The sequence below is a fragment of the Meriones unguiculatus genome, chromosome X (genome assembly GCF_030254825.1).
Source record: "Meriones unguiculatus strain TT.TT164.6M chromosome X, Bangor_MerUng_6.1, whole genome shotgun sequence".
NCBI classification, from domain to species: domain Eukaryota; kingdom Metazoa; phylum Chordata; class Mammalia; order Rodentia; family Muridae; genus Meriones; species Meriones unguiculatus.
In genome coordinates, this window is record NC_083369.1 from 568,632 (window position 1) to 592,330 (window position 23,699).

Sequence of the window (23,699 nt, forward strand, 5' to 3'; positions counted from 1 at the left end):
AAAAGCAAAAACAACAACAACAAAACCCAAAAGACCCTCTTGGAACTGACCTGAAAGAACAGAGAATATTCTAAAAAAAAAAAAAAAAACCTTGTTTCCCTCACTGTGGCTGTACTGTTTAAACAAGGAACCCCAGGGAAAGAAAATTTACACAGAAATCTCATGTAGGGAGAGGGAAAAATATAAAGCCTGGATGTCACTGGATTTATCTGTAATTCTTCCTACAGTGACCACAATGAATAAAACGCCTATTTTTGTAATTTTCATTGATGATTTGGATCTTTTGACTGGTTTATAGAAAAATCAGTGGCTGAACCTGTGTTGTTAAGAGTTTCAGGGCATAGTCCTTGTCCCTAAGTCTGGTAGCAATCATATAGATATACCCTTTACTAAAAGAAGTGTAGATGTCCACCCGTGTTACCACTAAAGATCATATGGATGTCTAGTGTCTGTGCTGGCACAACTGACCATATTAGAAGCACTGGTCAGTGTTCAGGTTGGCAGTACTATTGATATATGTTGTCTGTGCTACAGCCCAAGGACATGATGAAATCTGTGGTCCATGTGGCCATCAAGGACCATGTCAGTGTCTGTTACCCTGCTGAGGTTGAGGGCCATGCTGATGACCATATTATCACCAAAGGCCATGAGGTTGTCCATGCTCTGTGTTGCTACTTGAAGCAATATCTATGATCCCACTTACTCCTGAAGGCCATGTTGATGTTTGTGTCCATTGCAGTAGCCAGAAACCAACCCATACCTGGAAAAAAAGAAAAAAAAAACAGTCAAGTCAGAAATTCATTGAAGAGCATTCTTAAAATTTTTGAGAGAGATGTTGAAGTATAGCTCTTCACAATTAACGGCTTCAGGAGAGCACAGGGAGAAACATTCAGTCTTATTTCAAGGAGCTGGCCACTAGGATTTTGACCATACTTTAGTGAATATATGAGCAACACAAGTGGAAAAATCTTTTTCCCTCTTCTTTTGTTTTGATGGAGGTCTCAGGGTGCTGACTGACCCAGAAGGACTGGGAATTGAATGTGAACAGGGTGCATTAAGTGAAATTACCAAATAATCAATAAAAACATGCTAAAAAGAAGTGTAGATCTTATTATTTAGAAGTAAATGCCTGTCTACTTCATTCATAACACACACACACATACACACACATGTTCTCAGCAGCTAGTGTTAGTGGAACACTCCAAGATTCAGTAAGAACTGTAGAAAATCAGATTATTTTTTTTATTTCTTTTTTATTTTTATTTCTTTTTTTTTTTTCAATGCAGTTTATTCAGGAACATTGAACAATCCTCGGACCCCGGGGAAAGCCAGCCCACAGCTTAAATAGCCTCTGGGTAGCCAACCCAGGCGTGCCACGGGGGCAATGCAGATAGGTCCACATACATGGAAGCAAGCCAGATCCTCGGCCTTAGCCAAATGTGGAGTTGTTCGTGACAGAGAGCACTCACCATCGGGAAGGTGGAAGGCGGAAACCAGCTCCATCTTTAAGGCATAGCATTCCGCAGCTCTCTACAGTTCCCCCTTTTTGTTTTAGACGCATCAGGCAAGAGTAGAGGTCTGATCTCTGATTTTAGAAATAAATTGGGACTTTGTACAGATGTTCATTTAGGTGTCATCCACCCAAAGAGCATCAGACCCGTCCGATACCTTTTTCACAGAGGCGGGACATGGGGCATCAACCCGCATGCAATCAGACATGCTCTTCTCTGGGTCGAAAGCGGCTGACCCTGAGTGCAGTGCTTAGCCTCGCATCCTGAGCGTATTATTTTAGCTTTTTATGGTATCCAACCATGCTTGAGGAGAATGTCCTGCTTCAATGGCTGTAAAGGCCTGAATGATCATGGCTGCATCACACTGTTGTGAGACTCTAATCTTGCATATATACCACAGGCAAACCAAGGAGACCAATACCAGAAGGCCTGCTAACACTCCCATGCCTGCCCATTCCTTCAGATGATTCATGGCTGCAGCAATCCATGTTGATAATCCTGTGGCTAGTCCTGTGTCCACTCTGGTAGAATTTACTGTGACAATGGCCACTTTCAGCTGCTCCATCGTAGTATGGAATTCTCCAGTCCAATTACCTAAAATATAGCTCGACAATTGTTTAGACAGATTTGCAGCACAGGAAAAATTCTCATGTTGTATGCTAGTGACACAAAGTCCAGCATACTTTCATTGACAGCCAGGTTGAGCGATTTGCCATAGGGTATCAATTTGCTCCTGCAAGAGGTCAATCCTCTGATTGAACACCATCAAGCTTCCATTTAGTTGAGCATTAATTCCTTTATGTACAACTAAGGCATGAGCTACATTGGCTAAATGATTATTCAGGGTCTGAACAGTCTGCCCAGTATGACTCATGGCTAATGCCCTGGTGGTAGCTCCAACAGCCGTCAACGAGATGGTAGTAACAATGGTGGCTGTAGTTCCAAGATCCCTTTTCTGTCTGAAGAGAGTCATAGCATGAGGGGCATCAATGGGCACAGGCACCCAGTGAGGCATGCGAGTAACCAGGGCATACCTAACTTTACTAGCATTCCAGCATTGGGCAAAAAAGCAAGTATCATTACCACAATTACTTGGCTCTATCTGGCTAATAATGAATAAAAATGGGGGATATAGACAAACAGGTGTGGGCTTATAGGAAATATTATGAGAAGCCTTAACCCCTCGTTGGAACATCCTGTGTCAGTTCTAGAACTAGCAGTGGTGGTGTCCGAGGTCTGAGTAGGTTCAGGAGACCATTGCCCCCAGGGGCGAAACGTGCTCCATGCCAATTGACTAACTCCATGTTTTCCTCCACTTTTGAAAGTCATTTAAAGTTCTTAAATTATTTTTTCCCTTTTTTCTTAAATTTTTCATCAATTACACTTTATTCATTCTGCATCCCCCCTTAAGCCCCTCCCTCCTCTCCTCCCAATCCCACCCTCCCTCCTGCCTCTGCTTGCATGCCACTCCCCAAGTCCACTAATAGGGGAGGTTCTCCTCTCCTTTCTGATCTTAGTCTGTCAGTTCACATTAAAAGTGGCTGTATTGTCCTCTACTGTGGCCTGGTAAGGCTGCTCCCCCCCCAGAGGGAACTGATCAAAGAGCAGGCCAATCAGATTATGTCAGAGGCAGTCCCTCTTCACATTACTATGTAACCCAATTGGACTCTGAACTGCCCTGGGCTACATCTGTGCAGGGGTTCTAGGTTATCTCCATGAATAGTCCTTGGTTGGAGTATGAGTCTCTGGGAAGTTCCCTATGTTCAAATTTTCTTGTTCTGTTGCTCTCCTTGTGGAGACCCTGTCCTCTCCAGCTCTTACTATTTCCCAGTTCTTACCTAAAATTCCGTTCACCTGCTCAACAGTTGCCCATCCGGCTCAGCATCTGCTTTGATAGTCTGAAGGGCAGAGGCTTTCAGAGGCCCTCTGTGGTAGGTTCCTAGGTTGTTTCCTGTTTTCTTCTTCTTCTGATGTCCATCCTCTTTGCCTTTCTGGATGGGGATTGGACGTTTTAGTTAGGGTCCTCTCTCTTGCTTAGTTTCTTTAGATGCACAGGTTTTAGTGGGTTTGTCCTATGTTGTATGTCTATATGAGTGAGTATATACCATGTGTGTCTTTTTGCTTCTGAGACAACTCACTCAGGATGATCCTTTCCAGATCCCACCATTTACCTGCAAATTTCATGATTTCCTTATTTTTCATTGCTGAGTAATATTCCATTGTGTAGATGTACCACAATTTCTGCATCCATTCTTCAGTTGAGGGGCATCTGGGTTGTTTCCAGCTTCTGGCTATTACAAATAAAGCTGCTACAAACATGGTTGAGCAAATGTCCTTTTTGTGTACTTGAGCCTCTTTTGGATATATGCCCAGTAGTGGTATGGCTGGATCTTGAGGAAGCGCTATTCCTAGTTGTCTGAGAAAGCGCCAGATTGATTTCCAGAGTGGTTGTACAAGTTTACATTCCCACCAGCAGTGCAGAAGGGTTCCCCTTTCTCCACAACCTCTCCAGCATGTGTTGTCACTTGAGTTTTTGATCTTGGCCATTCTCATGGGTGTAAGGTGAAATCTCAGGGTTGTTTTGATTTGCATTTCCCTAATGGCTAGTGAGGTTGAGCATTTCTTTAAGTGCTTCTCTGCCATTCGGTATTCCTCTACAGAGAATTCTCTGTTTAGCTCTGTTCCCCATTTTTTAAGTGGATTACTTGGTTTGCTGCTTTTCAGCTTCTTTAGTTCTTTATATATACTGGATATGAGTCCTCTGTCAGATAAAGGGTTGGTGAAGATTCTTTCCCAATCTGTAGGTGGTCGCTTTGTTTTGATGACGGTGTCCTTTGCTTTACAGAAGCTTTTCAGTTTCATGAGGTCCCATTTATTGGTTGTTGCTCTTAGAGCCTGTGCTGTTGGTGTTCTGTTCAGGAAGTTTCCCCCTGTACCAATGAGTTCTAGGGTATTTCCCACTTTTTTTTCAAGCCGATTTAATGTGTCTGGTTTTATGTTGAGGTCTTTGATCCACTTGGACTTCAGTTTTGTGCAGGGTGACAAGTATGGATCTATTTTCATTTTTCGACATGTAGACATCCAGTTAGACCAGCACCATTTGTTGAAGATGCTATCTTTTTTCCATTGTATGGTTTTGGCGTCTTTGTCAAAGATCAGGTGTCCATAAGTGTGTGGGTTTATTTCTGGGTCCTCTGTTCGGTTCCATTGATCCACCAGTCTGTTTCTATGCCAGTACCATGCAGTTTTTAAAACTGTTGCTCTATAGTACAACTTAAGATCAGGGATGGAGATACCTCCAGAAGATCTTTTATTGTAGAGGATTGTTTTAGCAATTCTGGGTTTCTTGTTATTCCATATGAAGTTGAGAATTTTCCTTTCCAGGTCTGTAAAGAATTGTGTTGGTAATTTGATGGGCATTGCATTGAATCTGTAGATTGCTTTTGGTAAAATGGCCATTTTTACTATGTTAATCCTACCAAGCCATGAGCATGGGAGATCTTTCCATCTTCTCATATCTTCTTCTAATTCTTTCTTCAGAGATTTGAAATTTTTTTCATAAAAGTCTCTGACTTCCTTGGTTAGGGTTACTCTGAGGTACCTTATGTCATTTGTGGCTATTGTGAAGGGTGTTGTTTCCCTAATTTCTTTCTCAGCCCTTTTGTCTTTTGTATACAGGAGGGCTACTGATTTTTTTGAGTTAATTTTGTATCCGGCCACTTTGCTGAAGGTGTTTATCAGCTGTAGGAGTTCCCTGGTAGAGTTTTTGGGGTCACTCACGTATACTATCTTATCATCTGCAAATAGTGATAATTTCACTTCTTCCTTTCCAATTTGTATCCCCTTGATCTCCTTCAACTGTCTTATTGCTCTAGCGAGGACTTTCAGCACTATGTTGAAGAGATATGGAGAGAGTAGGCAGCCTTGTCTTGTCCCTGATTTCAGTGGGATTGCTTTAAGTTTCTCTCCATTTAGTTTGATGTTGGCTATAGGCTTGCTGTATATCGCCTTTACTATGTTTAGATATGTGCCTTGTATCCCTGATCTCTCCAATACTTTGAACATGAATGGATGTTGGATTTTGTCAAATGCTTTTTCAGCATCGAGGGAGATTATCATGTGGTTTTTTTCTTTCAGTTTGTTAATATGGTGGATCACATTGATGGATTTCCGTATATTGAACCACCCCTGCATACCTGGGATGAAGCCTACTTGGTCATAGTGGATAATATCTTTGATGTGTTCTTGGATTCGGTTTGCAAGTATTTTATTAAGTATTTTTGCATCAATGTTCATAAGGGAGATTGGCCGGAAATTCTCTTTCTTTGTTGAGTCTTTGTGAGGTTTAGGTACCAAGGTGACTGTGGCTTCATAGAATGAATTTGGTAATATTCCTTCTGTTTCTATTTTGTGGAATAGTTTGAAGAGAATTGGTGTTAGCTCTTCTTTGATGGTCTGGTAGAATTCTGCGCTGAAGCCATCTGGTCCTGGGCTTTTTTTTGGATGGGAGAATTTTGATGTCCGCTTCTATTTCTTTGGGGGATATAGGTCTATTTAGTTGATTTACCTGGTCCTGGTTCAACTTTGGTAAGTCAAATCGATCAAGAAAATTGTCCATTTCATTTAGATTTTCAAATTTTGTGGCATATAGACTATTGAAGTAAGTCCTAATGATTGTTTGGGTTTCCTCAGTGTCTGTAGTTATATCCCCCTTTTCATTTCTGATTTTGTTGATTTGGGTGGTGTCTCTCTGCCTTTTAGTTAGCCTGGCTAAGGGTTTGTCGATCTTGTTGATTTTCTCAAAGAACCAGCTCTTGGTTTCATTGATTCTTTGAATTGTTTTATTTGTTTCCAATTGATTGATTTCAGCCCTGAGTTTGATTATTTCCAGCCGTCTACTCCTTCTTGGTGTGTCTGCTTCTTCTTTTTCTAGGGTTTTTAAGTGAGCCATTAGGGTGCTTGAATGAGCTGTCTCGAATTTCTTCTTGAAGGCACTTAGTGCTATGAACTTTCCTCTTAGCACTGCTTTCATTGTGTCCCACAAGTTCGGGTATGTTGTGTCTTCATTTTCATTGATTTCTAGAAAGACTTTAATTTCTTTCTTTATTTCTTCCCTGACCCAGCTGTCATTTAGTAACACGTTGTTCAGTTTCCATGTGTGTGTAGGCTTTTTGTTATTTCTGTTATTGTTGAGGTCCAGCTTTATTCCATGGTGATCAGACAAGATACATGGGATTATTTCAATCTTCTTGTATCTGTTGAGGCTCGCTTTGTGACCCACTATGTGGTCTATTTTGGAGAAGGTTCCATGAGGTGCTGAGAAGAAGGTAAATTCTTTTGTGTTTGGGTGTAAAGTTCTGTAAATGTCTGTTAGGTCCATTTGATTCATGACCTCTGTCAGAGACATTGTGTCTTTGTTTAATTTCTGTTTGGTTGACCTGTCCTTTGTTGAGAGTGGGGTGTTGAAGTCTCCCACTATTAATGTGTGTGGATCTATATGTGCTTTAAATTTTATCAATGTTTCTTTCACAAATGTGGGTGCCCTTGTATTTGGGGCATAGATGTTCAGGATTGTGATGTCTTCCTGGTGGAATTTTCCCTTGATGAGTATGAAGTGTCCTTCCCCATCTCTTTTGATTAATTTTGGTTGAAAGTCTATTTTATCAGATATTAGAATGGCTACTCCTGCCTGCTTCTTGGGTGCGTTTGCTTGGAAAGTCGTCTTCCAACCCTTTACCCTCAGGTAATGTCTATCTTTGTGTCTTAGGTGTGTTTCTTGTATGCAACAGATTGCTGGGTTTTGTTTACGTATCCATTCTGTTAATCTGTGTCTTTTTTTTGGAGAGTTGAGTCCATTGATGTTGAGAGAGATTAATGACCAGTGGCTGTTAGATCTCTTGATTTTGATGTTGGCTGTGGTCATCAGGTTGTGTGCTTGGTTGCTTTTTGTTTAACTGAAGTGAGGTTATTTATTTCCTGTGTTTTCTTGAATGTAGCTAGCTTTCTTGGGTTGTATTTTCCCTTCCAGTGTCTTCTGTAATGCTGGATTTCTTTGTAGGTATTGTTGAAATTTGTTTTTGTCATTGAATATCTTGTTTTCTCCATCTATGAGGACTGAGAGTTTTGCTGGGTATAGTAGCCTGGGCTGACATCTGTGTTCTCTTAGGGTCTGCATGATATCCGTCCAGGCCCTTCTGGCTTTCATAGTCTCTGTTGAAAAGTCAGGTGTGATTCTAATGGGTTTGCCATTATATGTTACTTGGCCTTTTTCCCTTGCAGCTTTTAGTATTTTTTCTTTGTTCTGTATACTTACTGTTTTGATTACTATGTGGCGGGAGGATTTTCTTTTCTGGTCAAATTTGTTGGGTGTTCTGTAGGCCTCATGTATTCTAATTGGCCTCTCCTTTAGCTTGGGGAAATTTTCTTCAATGATTTTGTTGAAAATATTTTCTGGGCCTTGGAGAAGGGAGTCTTCTTTTTCCTCTATACCTATTATTCTTAGGTTTTGTCTTTTCATATTGTCTTGCATTTCTTGGACGGTCTGTGTCAGGAATTTTTCGGATTTAACATTTTCTTTGACAGATACATCGATTTCTTCCATTGTATCTTCTATACCTGAGATTCTTTCTTCCATCTCTTGTAGTCTGTTGGTTATGCTTACCTCTGTAGTTCCTGTTTTCTTCCCTAGATTCTTCCTTTCCATTATTTCTTCCATTTGTGTTTTCTTTAATTTTTCCAATTCTATCTTCAGGTCTTGAGTTGTTTTTTTTACCTCCTTCACCTGTCTGATTGTACTTTCCTGTTTTTCTTTTAGTTCCTTCAACTCTGTTTCTATCATTTCATTCAGTGTTTTAAGCATTTCCTTTCTAAAGGCCATAAACTGTTTGGCTGCAGCTTCCTCTATTTCTTTACGGATGGCAATATTCTGTTTGAGTTTATCTTCCTCTATGTTTTTACGAATCTTATTTGTTTCCTCTGTTATCATCTTCATGAGCATACTTGTTAGGTCATCTTCTTGGATTTCAGTTATGGTGGGGTGTTCAGGGCTACTTGCCCCTGGGTAACTGGGTTCTGGAGATGCCATATTGCTCTGTCTTTTGTTGCTTGAGCTTTTACGCTGGCCTCTACCCATTGTGTTATCTTAGGAGTTTGGGGTTATTTTCTGGTGGTTCCTGGGGATCCTGTGGTGGAGAGAATCCCCTTTGCAGAAAGCTGGATTTTCCTGAAGGATGTCTTCTCAGCTTTTTGGGTATAGTCCCTGGATGGCTGGTGTTTTTTCAGGAGTTGCTCACCTCAGGGATATAGACCTGAGTGGTAACTGTGGTCTTTGTTAGTCGAGAGGGTTCTCCTCTCACCCAGGGAAGTCCTGAGGGCAGCTGCCCTGTTTCTGGGTTTCTTGTTGCAAATTTAATGATCAGCTGCTGTGACCCAGTTGGACATCAGGCGCGCCTCAACTGTTTGTGCTTTTGTCTGGAGCACAGCTGAGTGCTGGCGCCTCGGCCCCACTAGACTGCTAGACTTTTTCTAGGGAAGGATTGTGTGATTTAGATCAGTACAGCTTCCTTCCTTCCCCGTGGATTCTCTGGAGACACGGACTCCTAGTGTCTTTTTTTGCCCTGGTGCACACTGCTCAGTGTCTGCCAGCTGGCTGGCCACAGAAATTTGACTGTGCCTGGAGCACAGCTGTGTGATGGCGGCTCAGTCTCTGCCAGCTGTCTGGTGCGCAGAAACTGCCTGTGTCTGCCTTTGCGGCTTTTGGGAGTCTGAGTGGCTCCCTAAGCTTGGTAATTTTCCGGGGACCTTTTCAGGTTGGGGGTGAGCTGAGTGCTCTGAGATCAGACCCGCTGTTTCTATCTCCGGTGGCGAATCAGGCGCGCAGGCAGGCAGGGCTCTGTGCCGGAACCTGGGTCCCCGGCTCTGGCTCCGGGCTGGCTCCTGGGGTGCCTGTAGAACCCGCCCGAGTCTTTTCCAGGGGATGTCTGGGTGACCTAAGGCCGGTCCCAATCGTTTCCTGTACCCTGGGGTTATCTCTCGACTGAAAATTCTAGTCTCTGATAGTGTGGTGCCCAAGGTTCAGTCTGGGACCGTGACCAGAGACACTGGCTTGTGGCTCTGGGCTGGGGCTGGGGCTGGCGGCCGGCAGCCAAGCGTCTGGCGGAACCGGGATCTCTTCCGCGGTTTAGCCGGGTGAGTTAAAAGCTGATTGAATCCCCCACCGTGGGGTATCCTCTCACCTGGGAAACACAATGACTGTGTTTTATGGCCGAGAGTTCTGATTGCTGTTCACTGTGCTGATCCTGCTGTGCTGCTGCTCAGAATGAGAGTCCTCCCGGCGCCGCCATCTTGCCCCTCTCTCCCTCTATTTTTATTTCTTATATTAATTACACTTTATTCACTTTGAATAATGGCTGTACCCCCCTCACTCAGTCCCTTCCAACTCCACCCTCCCTCCTTCATCTCCTCCCATGCCTTCCCTTCCATCTGACCTTAGCCTATCAGGTCTCATCAGGACTGGCTGCATTGTCTTCTTCTGGAACCAAATAAGGCTCTCCCTCAGGAGGAGGTAATCAATGTGTGAGTCACTTAGATCACATTAGAAACAGTCTCTGTTCCCATTAATAGGGAACCCACTTGGATACTGAGATTCCTTGGTCTACATCTAAGCAGGGGATTTAGGTTATCCCTAAGCATGGTCCTTGGTTGGAGTATCTGCCTCAGAAAAGTCCTCTGTGGCCAGATTTTCTGGTTCTTTTGCTCTCATTGTGGAGCTCCTGTCCCTTCCAGGTCTTCCTAACTCCCCCTTCTTTCATAAGATTCCCTGTACTATGCCAAAATTTTGAGCTGTTCAGGTTATGAGCCTGAACATTTGCTTTGATACTCTACTGGGTAGAGTATTTCAGAGGACCTCTGTGGTAGGCTCTTGTCCTATTTTCTGTTTTCTCCCTCTTCCAATGTCCTTCCCATTTGACTTTCTGAGTGAGGATTGGTCATCTTACCCTGGGTTCTCCTTCTTGCTTAGCTTCTTTAGGTGTACAGATTTTAGCATGCTTATCCTATATATTATATGTTTAATATCCACTTATAAGTGAGTATATACCGTGTGTGTCTTTCTGCTTCGAGGATACATCACTCAGGATGATCTTTTCTAGATCTCATCATTTGCCTGCAAATTTCTTGATTTCCTTGTTTTGTATTGCTGAGTAGCATTCCATTGTGTAAATGTACCACATTTTCTGTATCCATTCCTCCGTTGAGGGACATCTGGGTTGTTTCCACCTTCTGGCTATTACAAATAAAGCTTCTACAAACATGGATGGAGAAAATATCCTTGTTTTATACTTCAGCATATTTTGGATATATGTTTTGCAATGGTATAGCTGGATCTTGAGGAAGCACTATTCTTAATTGTCTGAGAAAGTGCCAGATTGCTTTCCAAAGTGGTTGTACAAGTTTAAATTCCCACCAGCAATGGAGAAGGGTTCCCTTTTCTTCACATCCTCTCCAACATTTGTTTTTAGTTGAGTTTTTGATCTTAGGCATTGTGATGGGTGTAAGGTGAAATCTCAGGGTCGTTTTGATTTACATCTCCCTTGTGACTAAGGATATTGAGCATTTCTTTAAGTGTTTTTCTGCCATTTGATATTCTTCTACAGAGAGTTCTCTGTTTAGCTCTGTATCCCATTTTTTTAATTAGGCTACTTTATTTGTTGCTTTTTACCTTCTTGAGTTCCTCATATATTCTGGATATTAACCCTCTATCAGATATAGGGTTGATGAAATTCTTTCCCAATCTGTAGGCTATTGTTTTGTTCTGATGACAGTGTCCTTTGCTTTACAGAAGCTTTTCAGTGCCATGAGGTCCCATTTATTGATTGTTGGTCTTAGATCTTGTGCTGTTGGTGTTCTGTTTAGGGTGTTGTCTCCTGTGCCAATGAGTTCTAGGCTCTCCCCCACTTTTACTTCTAACCAATTTAGTGTGTCTGGTTTTATGTTCAGATATTTGATCCACTTGGACTTTAGATTTGTGAAGGTGACAGATATGGATCTATTTGCATTTTTCTACATGTAGACATCCAGTTAGACAAGCACCATTTGTTGAAGATGCTATCTTTTGTCCATTGTATGGGTTTTGTTTCTTTGTTAAAAATCAAGTATGCAACCACTCCTGAAGAGACCTGATAGACTAGGATCAGAAGAAAGGAGAGGAAGACCTCCCCTATCAATGGACTTGGGAAGGGGCATGGGTGGAGAAGGGTGGGATTGGGAAGGGAGGAAGGAGGGAGCTACAAGAGGGATACAAAGCGAATAAACTGTAATTAATAAAAAGAAAAAGAAAAAGAAAAAAAATCAAGTATCCGTAGGTGTGTGGGTTTATTTCTGGGTCTTCTATTTGATTCCATTGACCCAGCATTCTGTTTTTATGCCACTACCATTCATTGTTATTATTATTGCTCTGTAGTACAACCAAAGTGTTTGGATATAAAATTAACTCAAAAAAATCAGTAACCCTCCTGTTTATGAAAGGCAAAAGGGCCAATAAATAAATTAGAGAAACAACACCCTTCACAATAGCCACTAGTAACATAAAGTACCTTGGTGTGACTCTAACCAATAAAGTGAAAGACCTGTTTGAAATCCTATTTGAAAGACCTGTTCAGGTGTCTGAAGAAATTGGAGAAGATATCAGAAGATGGAAAGATCTTTTGTGCTCATGGATTGGCAGGACTAACATAGTAGAAATGGCCATCCTGCCAAAAGCAGTCTACAAATTCAATCCAATTCCCATCAAAATATCAACCTTAAAAGAACAGACCTTGAAAGAGCAATTCTCAACTTGATATGGAAAAACAAAAACCCAGAATTGCCAAAACTATCCTATACAACGACAGATCGTCTAGAAGTGTCTCCATCCCAAATTCAATTTTAATTACCATTCAAAGAAAACATTAGTGACCTCACCCAATTTATTAGGAAACAAGAATTCAGAGATGACAAAGAAGCCACTTATGATTGCACAGCTGAATTCAGAGAAAATTATAGCAACATCTCCAGAGAAGAGTCAGAAACAACATAAGGTGGTCTGTGTGAATGCTACATAAGTACTATCTTTTTGATGTGTGATAGCTGCTGCACTATGGAACACACAATGGTTGTGCTTATCAAAGCAAACACATTTTATCTTGCATAAGGGAAGGACTCATGAGGTCTCCAGGCCCTCAATGAAGACCAAGGATAATTATTACGTACTAGGGGAGAAGGTATGATTTGCTTCAGCAATATAACAACTGATAAGTTGTCTATGTTCCAGTAAGTGGAGAACCACTTACATGTGTAACTGTAATAAACTCAGTAGGTAACAGAGAATAAAAAGACATGACATGGGAGGGGGACTTGTTGAGAAAAAGAGGCTGGGAGTCATAGGAGTGGCCTTGAGAGAGGGAAATAATAGAGATGAATGTGGTCAAAGTACAATATATACATGTGTTTTACTGTCAATAAATGAATGAATGAAATGCCACTGACTAAGATTCAGAATCACACCTTTGCCACAGTCTCTGAACTATACCCATATGTGTGCATATTTATTTATTTATGTTGGCAAATATGTACTTTTTTCTAAATCTTGCATACTTTTGTGCAATATACTCAGACATAAACTCATATTTCTAAGTCTGGTTCTTTACCTAATTAGCTTCTTTGATCCTTCTCAACATTCACAAATTTACAGCCTTATTTATCCACAAATGTTAAAGATAGGGTGTGATGTTATGATTTTTAAGGTCTTTTGTCACCCTAAAATAATTTTACTACTATTCTTCTAAGAAATGGAAAATGCACTTGGATTATATTGTATGCATATGGTGTTTAGAGAACAAGTTCATGAATTCATAGTAATGCTGAGACAGTGAATGTTCATCTTCACTAACATTTGAAAAATTTGCCTTACATCCTGTTACCCTTCACACACTGTCAATAACTGTCAAATTCAACTTCCCTAAAATATGTCAGTCCACTCATCTGTTTCAGAACGCATCACTATTCTGATGTCTATTGCCAACTTTGTGCTTTTTTAAATTATTTGAAAGAGAAGTTCTTGTAGTTTCTGCTTACACAACCATGCCTTGGAGAAAGATTTCTAATTTTTACAAAACTGCTTATGTTTCAATGCAGTGCCTTGGGAGATGTCATCCTTCACATCAAAAGATATATTGTAAGCAGAAATTTAAGCACTTAGAAAAGACATACATGTGAGCATTCTAGTGAAATACACAGAAATGTTTGATCAGAAAGAATTCTGTAACAAGAATAAAGGTACCTAATTTGATTTCAAATACACCTTATACCTTGCAGTTTGCTATTGCATGTGGCATCTGACCCACTCAATTTCATCTGTGTGAATTGATGCTTCAAAGAGAAAGCAATTTTTGAGTGAAAAATGGGTTCACATGAATGGTCCCTGTAATCTTTTAAATTTCCCAAGACTATTCTTTCTCTCCTCTGTACTCAAATCTCAAAATTGTGACTTTTATTTCACTAAGAAAGGGGAAAATATCTCCAGACCACTCCAGCTTATTTCTTCATCTATCCATGTCTGTTTTCATATAATGTGACACTGTTATGGTAAAAAAGTCTCTTTTCTAAAACAAGAACAGCTGGTTTGTTTGTGCATTGGCTTTAGAGCTCTTAATAATAATAATAATAATAATAATAATAATAATAATAAAGCAGCATTGGGGCACACAATTACTCAACTTCTTATATAATATATTTCTCCCTTTTGCTTGATAGTTTCCAACATTATAAAATTAACTGATTTTACTGTGAATGTGTTAAAATAATTGTGGTTAGTATAATTAAACAAATAAATATGTCCATATTCTCTTAGTCTTACTGATGTTTCATTTGTTTGATAAGAACAGATACTATTTGATTATTAGATACCCTAAATACAGTGATTCTTTTCAGATATAGTTAGTTCTGTATATTTCTTGAAACTAGTTTTATCCTACATATATGGTATTGACCTCTTGCCTAGATAACATAGCATCCTCCTAATCTTACTACTAGTAATCACTGTATAATTCTGTCTATATAGCCCCTATTCTATTTTTTAAATAAGATCATGAGACTTTTTTTCCTCTTGCCTAATGTCCTCTAAGTTCATATATATTCAGAAAAACAAGATCAACAGATACAAGATGGTAGCACATACCACACAGGGTATCTAAACAGCAGCTCAGCAGTGAGAGCAGGATGTCCGGCAGGCTGTACTGTGGACCCCTAAACCCCAAGGTCTGTGTTTTTGTAGCAGCTCTATTCATAATAGCCAGAATGTGGAAACAACCTACATGTCCCACAACTGAGTAATGGATAAAGATAATGTGGAACATTTACACAATGGAATACTACTCAGCAATTAAAAACAAGGAACTCATGAAATTTGCAGGCAAATGGTTAGAACTAGAAAAGATCATCCTGAGTGAGGTATTCCAGAAGTAGAAAGACACAAATAATATACAGCCACTTATAAATGGATATTATACATATAATATAGGATTAAAATGCTAAAATCTGTACACTTAAAGAAGCTAAACAACAAAGAGGACCTAGCGAAGAGGCTTAATCCTCATTCAGAAGGGCAAACAGGATAGATGTCAAAAGTAGAAGACAAGGAACAGGACAGGAGCCTTCCACTGAGGAACTCTGAAAGACTTTACCCACCGGGGTATGGAAGGAGATACTGAGAATCATAGTCAAACTTTGGGCAGAGTACCAGAATTCTTATGGAAGAAAAGGGAGATAGAAAGGCCTGGAGGGGACAGAAACTCCACAAGGAGATAAACCGAGCCAAAACACTAGGGGGTAGGGGGTACTGCAGAGACCTATAATTCAACTAAAGACCATGCATGGAGAGGACCTAGACCCCCTGCTCAGAGGAAGTCCATTGGCTGCTCAGTTCCCAAGTAGATTCCCTAGTAAGGAGTACAGGGGCTGTCTCTGACAAGAACTCATTAGTATGCTCTTTGATCACCTCCCCCAGGGTGGTTTGGCCTTGTCAGGCCACAGAGGAAGATGAAGCAGCCAACCTTGATGAGATATGACAAGTAAAGGTCAGATAGAAGGGGAGGGCCTCCTATCAGGGGACTAGGGAAAGGGAATAGTGGGAGAAGAGGGAGGGTTGGGTGGGACTGAGAAGAGACAAGAAAGGGGGTTGCAGAGGGGATACAAAGTAAATATATTGTAAGAAATAAATAAAAAATAGCAAGATTTCCTTTTTTCTTTCAAGCTGAATAATATTTTGTTTTCTCACTTTTCTTTCAATGTATGTTTTCTCTATTAGTTTATTCATTTATGGATATATGTTTTCATATTGTTGCTATAATGAAAGTGGCTAAAATGAACAAGAAAGTGCAAGTGTGTATCTTTTAATGTTTGTCCTTATTTGGATTGATACTAATAGTAAGATGGCTGGATTTTTCATTACTTTATTTAATCAATTTACAACCCGATCGGATCTCCCTCCTCCCCTCTCAGTTCCACTCTCATATCCCCTCCATTCTATAGTCTCTGAGAAGAAGAGAAGCCCCCATGGGTACTAGTCCACCCTGATACATCAAGTTGCACCAGGACTAAGTGCATCCTCTCCCCCTGAAGCCAGAGAAGTGAACTCAGCTATGGGAAAGGGATTCAAAGGCAGGTAACAGATTCAAAGACAACCTCCACTCCAATTGTTAGGGGATCCACAAGAAGAACAAGCTGTACATCTGCCACATATGTGTATGGAGTCTAGGTCCAATCCATGCATGCACTTTGGGTGTTGATTCAGTCTCTGTGAGCATCTATAGCCCAGGTTAGTTTACTCTGTAGGTCTTCTTTTGCTTGTCCTTGACCCCTGGCAGCTCCCTCAATCTTTTCCCCCACTCTCCTGCAGAATTCTTTGGGCTCTGCCTATTGATTGTCTGGGGGTCTCTGCATCTGTTTCCATCAGCTGCTAGATAAAGCCTCTCAGAAGACAGGCATGCTAGGCTTCTGTCTGTAAGCATAGTAGAGTATCATTGATAATGTCAGGGACTGGCTTTCTCCTATGGCATGAGTCACAAGTTGGGCCAGTAGTTTGTTGGGTACTTCCTTAATCTCTGCTTCATCTTTTTCCTTTCAATTATTGTAGTCAGGACATATTTTGGGTCAAAGGTTTTATGGGTGGGTTGGTGTTCATCCTCCTCCACTGGAAGTCCAACCTGGCTACAGGAGGTGGCCACTTTAGGCTCCATATCTTCAGCCACTAGAAGTCTCAGCTGAAATCACCCCCACAGACCTTTGGGAAGATTCCTCATTCCCAGAGATGCCCCCTGGATTTATTTTCTGTCTCCTAGTATTCTTTCTTCCCCATTCTGCCCATACCTGATCCCTACTCTAGTTCTCATACCAAGCCTCTCTCCAACCCAGCTTCTTCCCTCCATCCACTTCACATGTTTATTTTATTTCCCCTTCTGGGTGAAATTCAAACATCTTCCCTTGGCCATTCCTTGTTACTTAGCTTCTTTGGATATGTGTATTTCAGCATAGTTATCTTGTACTTTATGGCTAATAACCACTTATAAGTAAAGACATTCCATCTGTGTCTTTCTGGGTCTGGGTTACCTCACTCAAAATGATATTTTCTAGTTCCATTCATTTTCATAAAAATTGTATGATTTTTTTTTGTTTTTAATAGTTAAGTAGTAGTTCATTGTGTAAATGTACCGTATTTTCTTTTTTTTTTCAATGCAGTTTATTCAGGAACATTGAACAATCCTCGGACCCCGGGGAAAGCCAGCCCACAGCTTAAATAGCCTCTGGGTAGCCAACCCAGGCGTGCCACATGGGCAATGCAGATAGGTCCACATACATGGAAGCAAGCCAGATCCTCAGCTTTAGCCAAATGTGGAATTGTTCTTGACAGAGAGCACTCACCATCGGGAAGGTGGAAGGCGGAAACCAGCTCCATCTTTAAGGCATAACATTCCGCAGCTCTCTACAGTTCCCCCTTTTTGTTTTAGACACATCAGGCAAGAGTAGAGGTCTGATCTCTGATACTAGAAATAAATTGGGACTTTGTACCGATGATTTAGGTGTCATCCACCCAAAGAGCTTGCTTCCATTGAAGGGTACCTAGTTTGTTTCCAGTTTCTGATTACCACGAATAAGGCTGCTATGAACATAGTTGAGCAAGTGACACTTCATATAAAAAAAACAGGATAACAAAAATAATCCTGTACAATAAAATAATTTCTGGTGGCATCACCATACCTGATTTTAAGATGTACTACAGAGCAATAGTAATAGAAACCACATGTTATTGGGATAAAAACAGACAGGTTGATCAATGGCGTAAAATCAAAGACCCATAAATAAACACATACACCTATGGAAAAAAGAAAACATGTTCAACAAATCTGTCTGGTCTAACTGGATATATTCTTGTAGAAGAATGCAAATAAATCCATTTTTATCACCTTGCACAAAATTCAAGTGAAAGTGGATCAAAGACCTTAACATAAAACCAGATACACTAAATCTGACATAAGAGAAAGTGGGGAAAAGCCTTGAACTCTGGTTCTGGAGATAAATTCCTTAACAGAACACCAATATGTCAGGCACTAAGATCAACAACTAATCAATGAACCTCTTGAAACTGCACAATTTCTGTTCGGCAAAGGACTCTGTCAGTAGGATATAATGGCAGCCTAAAGAACAGGAAAAGATCTTCACCAACCCCACATCCAACAAAGGGCTAATATTAAAAATATATAAAGAATTTCAGAAATTAAACACCAACAAACCAAACAACCCAATTATAAAATGGAGTACAGAATGAAACAGAATTTTCACAAGAGTAATCATTAATGGAAAAATAGTTTCCATTAAAAAACTATTAAGTACTTCTCAAACTAAATAAATAATTTTAACATGAACTATTAAGTATTTTCATGAAGAGTTTCTTAAAACGATTAGGTATTTAAGAGAAACATTTAAAGAAATGTTCAATGTCATCAGTAATCAGGGGAATGCAACTCAAAATGCCTCTGAGATTCCATCTTATACCCGTCAGAATTCCTAAGATCAAAACCTTAAGAGACAGCTAATGCTGGTGAGGATATGGAGCAAGGAGAACACTGTTCCATTTCTGATGGGAGTACAAACATTTACAGCCAAGTTGGAAATAAATCTGACAGTTTCTCAGAAAATTGAGACTGCTCTACCTTAAGAGCTAGATTTCAGACAGGAACCAAACGTGACTGTCCTCTGGGAAGCTTCAGCCAGCATCTGACCAAGATAGATGCTGAAACTTGCATCCAAACATGATGTGGCATTCTGTGGATCATGTTGAAGTGTTGAGGGAAAAATGGAAGACTCTGGAGGAGACAGAAACCCCACAAGAATCAAAAAAGACAACTACCCAGTCGCATGGGTGCTTTCAGAGACTAAGACATCAACCAAGTATGATATGGACCTAGGTTCCCTACACACATATAGCTGAGGGGCAGCTTTGTCTACATATGGGGCTCCTGAAGAGTGAGAGGGGAGCTGTTTCTAACACGGAATCTATTGTCTGATTTTGGGTAAGTTCTCCTTGGCAGCACTAACTTGCCTAGCCTTAGGGAATGAAGATATGGTCAGTCCTAATGTGGCTTTTGATGGAGAAGGTTAATATGGGGGGAGGGAGTTCCTCAAAGGCTGTAACAGCCACTGGTCCTTAATCTCCCTCAACATCAATGGACTCAATTCACCAATAAAAAGACACAGACTAACAGAATGGATGCATAAACAAGACTCAACAATCTGTTGCATACAAGAAACACACCTAAATCACAAAGACAGATATTACCTAAGAGTAAAGGGCAGGAAGATGGTTTTCCAAGCAAATGGACCCAAGAAGCAAGCAGGAGTAGCCATTCTAATGTCTAATAAAATAAATTTTAAACCAAAATCAATCAAAAGAGATAGAGAAGGACACTTCATAATCACAAAGGGAAAAATCAACCAGGAAGATATCACAGTCCTGAACATCTATGCCCCAAATACAAGGGCACCAATATTTGTAAAAGAAACTTTAATAAAACTTAAACCACACATAGACCCCCTACACATTAATAGTGAGAGACTTCAACACCCCACTCCCAACAAAGGACCAGTCGTCAAACAGAAATTAAACAAAGAAACAATAACTCTGACAGACGTCATGAATCAAATGGACCTAACAGACATCTACAGAACCTTTCACCCAAACACAAAAGAATTTACCTTCTTCTCAGCACCTCATGGAACCTTCTCTAAAACAGACCATATAGTTGGTCACAAAGGAAGGCTCAACAGATACAAGAAGACTGAAATAATCCCTTGTATCCTATCTGATCACCATGGAGTAAAGCTGGACAACGATGACAAAAATAACAAAAGGCCTACACACACATGGAAACTGAATAACTTGCTACTAAATAACAGCTGGGTTAGGGAAGAAATAAAGAAAGAAATTAAAGTCTTCCTAGAATTCAATGAAAATGAAGGCACAACATTCCCAAACTTATGGGACACAATGAAGGCAGTGCTAAGAGGAAAGTTCATAGCACTAAGTGCCTTCAAGAAGAAATTTGAAACATCTCATGCAAGCAACTTAATGGCTCACTTAAAAGCCCTAGAAAAAAAAAAAAGAACCAGACACACCAAAGAGGAGTAGATGGCTGGAAATAATCAAACTCAGGGCTGAAATCAATCAATTAGAAAGAAATAAAACAATTCAAAAAATCAATGAAACCAAGAGCTGGTTCTTTGAGAAAATAAACAAGATAGACAAACCCTTAGCCAAACTAACTAAAAAGCAGAGAGACACCATCCAAATCAACAAAATCAGAAACGAAATGGGGGACATAACCACAGACACTGAAGAAATCCAAACAATAATCAGGTCTTATTTCAAAAGTCTATATGCCACAAATTCTGAAAATCTATATAAAATTGACAATTTTCTTGACCGATTCTACATGCCAAAGCTGAATCAAGAACAGGTAAAACAATTAAAAAGTCCTATATCCCCTAAGAAAATAGAAGTTGTCATCAAAAGTTTCTCATACAAAAAAAAAAAAAAAAAAAAAAAAAAAAAGCCCAGGGTCAGATGATTTCAGCTCAGAATTCTACCAGACCTTCAAAGAAGAGATAACACCAACACTTTTCAAACTATTCCACAAAATAGAAACAGAAGAAACACTACCAAACTCATTCTATGAAGCCACAGTCACCTTGGTACCTAAACCTCACAAAGACCCAACAAAGAAAGAGAAATTCAGGACAATCTCCTTTATGAGCATCGATGCAAAAATACTCAACAAAATATTTGCAAACCGAATGCAAGAACACATGAAAGATATCATCCACTACAACCAAGTAGGCTTCATCCCAGGTATGCAGGGGTGGTTCAATATACGGATATCCATCAATGTGATCCATCACATAAACAAACTGAAGGAGAAAAAACACATGATCATCTCCTTAGATGCTGAAAAGGCATTTGACAAAATCCAACATTCATTCATGTTTAAAGTCTTGGCGAGATCAGGGATATATGGCACATACCTGAACATAGTAAAGGCAATATACAACAAACCTATAACCAATATCACACTCAATAGAGAGAAACTTAAATTATTTCCACTGAAATCAGGAACAAGGCAAGGCTTCCCACTCTCTCCACATCTCTTCAACATTGTTCTTGAAGTGCTTGCTATAACAATAAGACAATTGAAGGAGATCAAGGGGATACAAATTGGAAAGGAAGAAGTCAAAGTATCACTATTTGCAGATGATATGATAGTATGCCTGAATGACCTTCAAAATTCTACCAGGGAACTCCTACAGCTGACTAATATCTTCAGCAAAGTGGCTGAAATAAATCAGTATTTTACTCAAAAATAAATCAGTATCCCTCCTGCATACAAAAGACAAAAGGGCTGAGAAAGAATTTAAGGAAACAATACCCTTCACAATAGCCACAAAAGACAAACTACCTTGGTGTGAACCTAACCAAGTAAGTCAAGGACTTGTATGAAAAAATATTTCCAGTCTCTGAAGAAAGAATTAGAAGAAGATATAGGAAGATTGAAAGAACTCCCATGCTCATGGCTTGGCAGGATTAATATAGTTAAAATGGCCATCTTACCAAAAGCAATCTATAGATTCAATGCAATTCCCATCAAATTACCAACACAATTCTTACAGACCTTGAAAAAAAATTCTAACCTTCATATGGAACAACAAGGAACCCAGAATTTCTAAAACAATTCTCTACAGTAAAAGATCTTCAGGAGATATCTCTATCCCTGAGTCAAGTTGTACTATAGAGCAATAATACTAAAAACTGCATGGTACTGGCATAGAAACAGAATGGTGGATCAATGGAATCGAATAGAAAACCCTGACATAAATCCACACAGATATGGACACCTAAATTTTGAGAAAGATGCCAAAACCATTCAATGGATAAAAGTCAGCATCTTCAACAAATGGTGCTGGTCCAATTGAATGTCTACATGTAGAAAAATGCAAATAGATCCATAATTATCACCCTGCACAAAAGTAAAGTCCCAGTGGATCAAAGTTCTCAACAGAAAACCAGACACACTAAACCACTTAGAAGAAAAAGTGGGGAAGAGCCTTGAACTCATTGGTACAGGAGAAAACTTCCTGAACAGAACACCAACAGCACAGGCTCTAAGAGCAACAATCAATAAATGGAACCTCATGAAACTGAAAAGCTTCTGTAAAGCAAAGGACACTGTCCTCAGAAAAAAACGACAGCCTACAGATAGGGAAAGGATCTTCACCAACTCTATATATGAGAGAGGACTAATATCCAGGATATATAAACAACTAAAGAAGTTAAACAGCAACAAATCAAGTAATCCAATTAAAAAATGGAGTACAGAGCTAAACAGAGAATTCTCAACAGAGGAATATCGAATGGCAGAGAAACACTTAAAGAAATGCTCAACCTCATTAACCATCATGGAAATGCAAATCAAAATGACCGTAAGATTTCACCTTACACCCATCAGAATGGCTAAGATCAAAAACTCAAAAGACAACATATGCTGGAGAGGTTGTAGAGAAAGCAGAACCCTCCTCCACTGCTGGTGGGAATATAAACTTGTACAACCACTCTAGAAAGTAATCTGGCGCTTTTTCAGACAACTAGGAATAGTGCTTCCTCAAGATCCAGCTATACCACTCCTAGGCATACATCCAAAAGAGGCTCAAGTATACAATAAGAACATTTTCTCAACCATATTTGTAGCAGCATTATTTGTAATAGCCAGAACCTGGAAACAACCCAGATGCCCTCATTGGAGGAATGGATGCACAAATTGTGGTATATCTGCACAATGGTATATTACTCGGTAATAAAAAAACAAAAACAAAAACAAAAAACAAGGAAATCATGAAATTTGCAGGTAAATGGTGGGATCTGTAAAAGATCATCCTGAGTGAGCTATCCCAGAAGCAGAAAGATGCACATGGTATATTCTCACTCATATAGACATATAATACAGGATAAACCTACTAAAATCTGTATACCAGAAACTAATCAATAGGGAGGACTCTTGCTAAAATTCTCAATCCCTATCCAGAAAGGCAAAGAGGATGGACATCAGAAAAAAGAGAAAAGAGGGAACAAGTCAGGAGCCTTACACTGAGGAACTCTGAAAGGCTCTGCCCTGTAGACTATCAATGCAGATGTTGAGTCTTATGGGCAAACTTTGGGCAGAGTGCAGGGAATCTTAGGAAAAAAGTGGGAAACAGTAAGATCTGAAGAGGATAGGAACTCCACAAGGAGAGCAACAGAACCAAAAAAATCTGAGCAGAAGGGTCTTTTCTGAGTCTGATACTCCAACCAAGGACTATGCATGGAGATAACCTAAGACCCTTGCACAGATGTAGCCCATGGCAGTTCAGTATACAAGTGGGTTCCGTTGTAAAAGGAACAGGGACTGTCTCTGACATGAACTGATTTGCCTGCTCTTTAATTACCTCCCTCTGAGGGGGAAGAAGCATTACCAGGCTACAGAAGAAGACAATGCAGCCATTCCTGATGAGACCTAATTGACTAGGATCAGCAGGAAGGAAAAGAAGACCTCTCCTATCTTGGGGAGATAA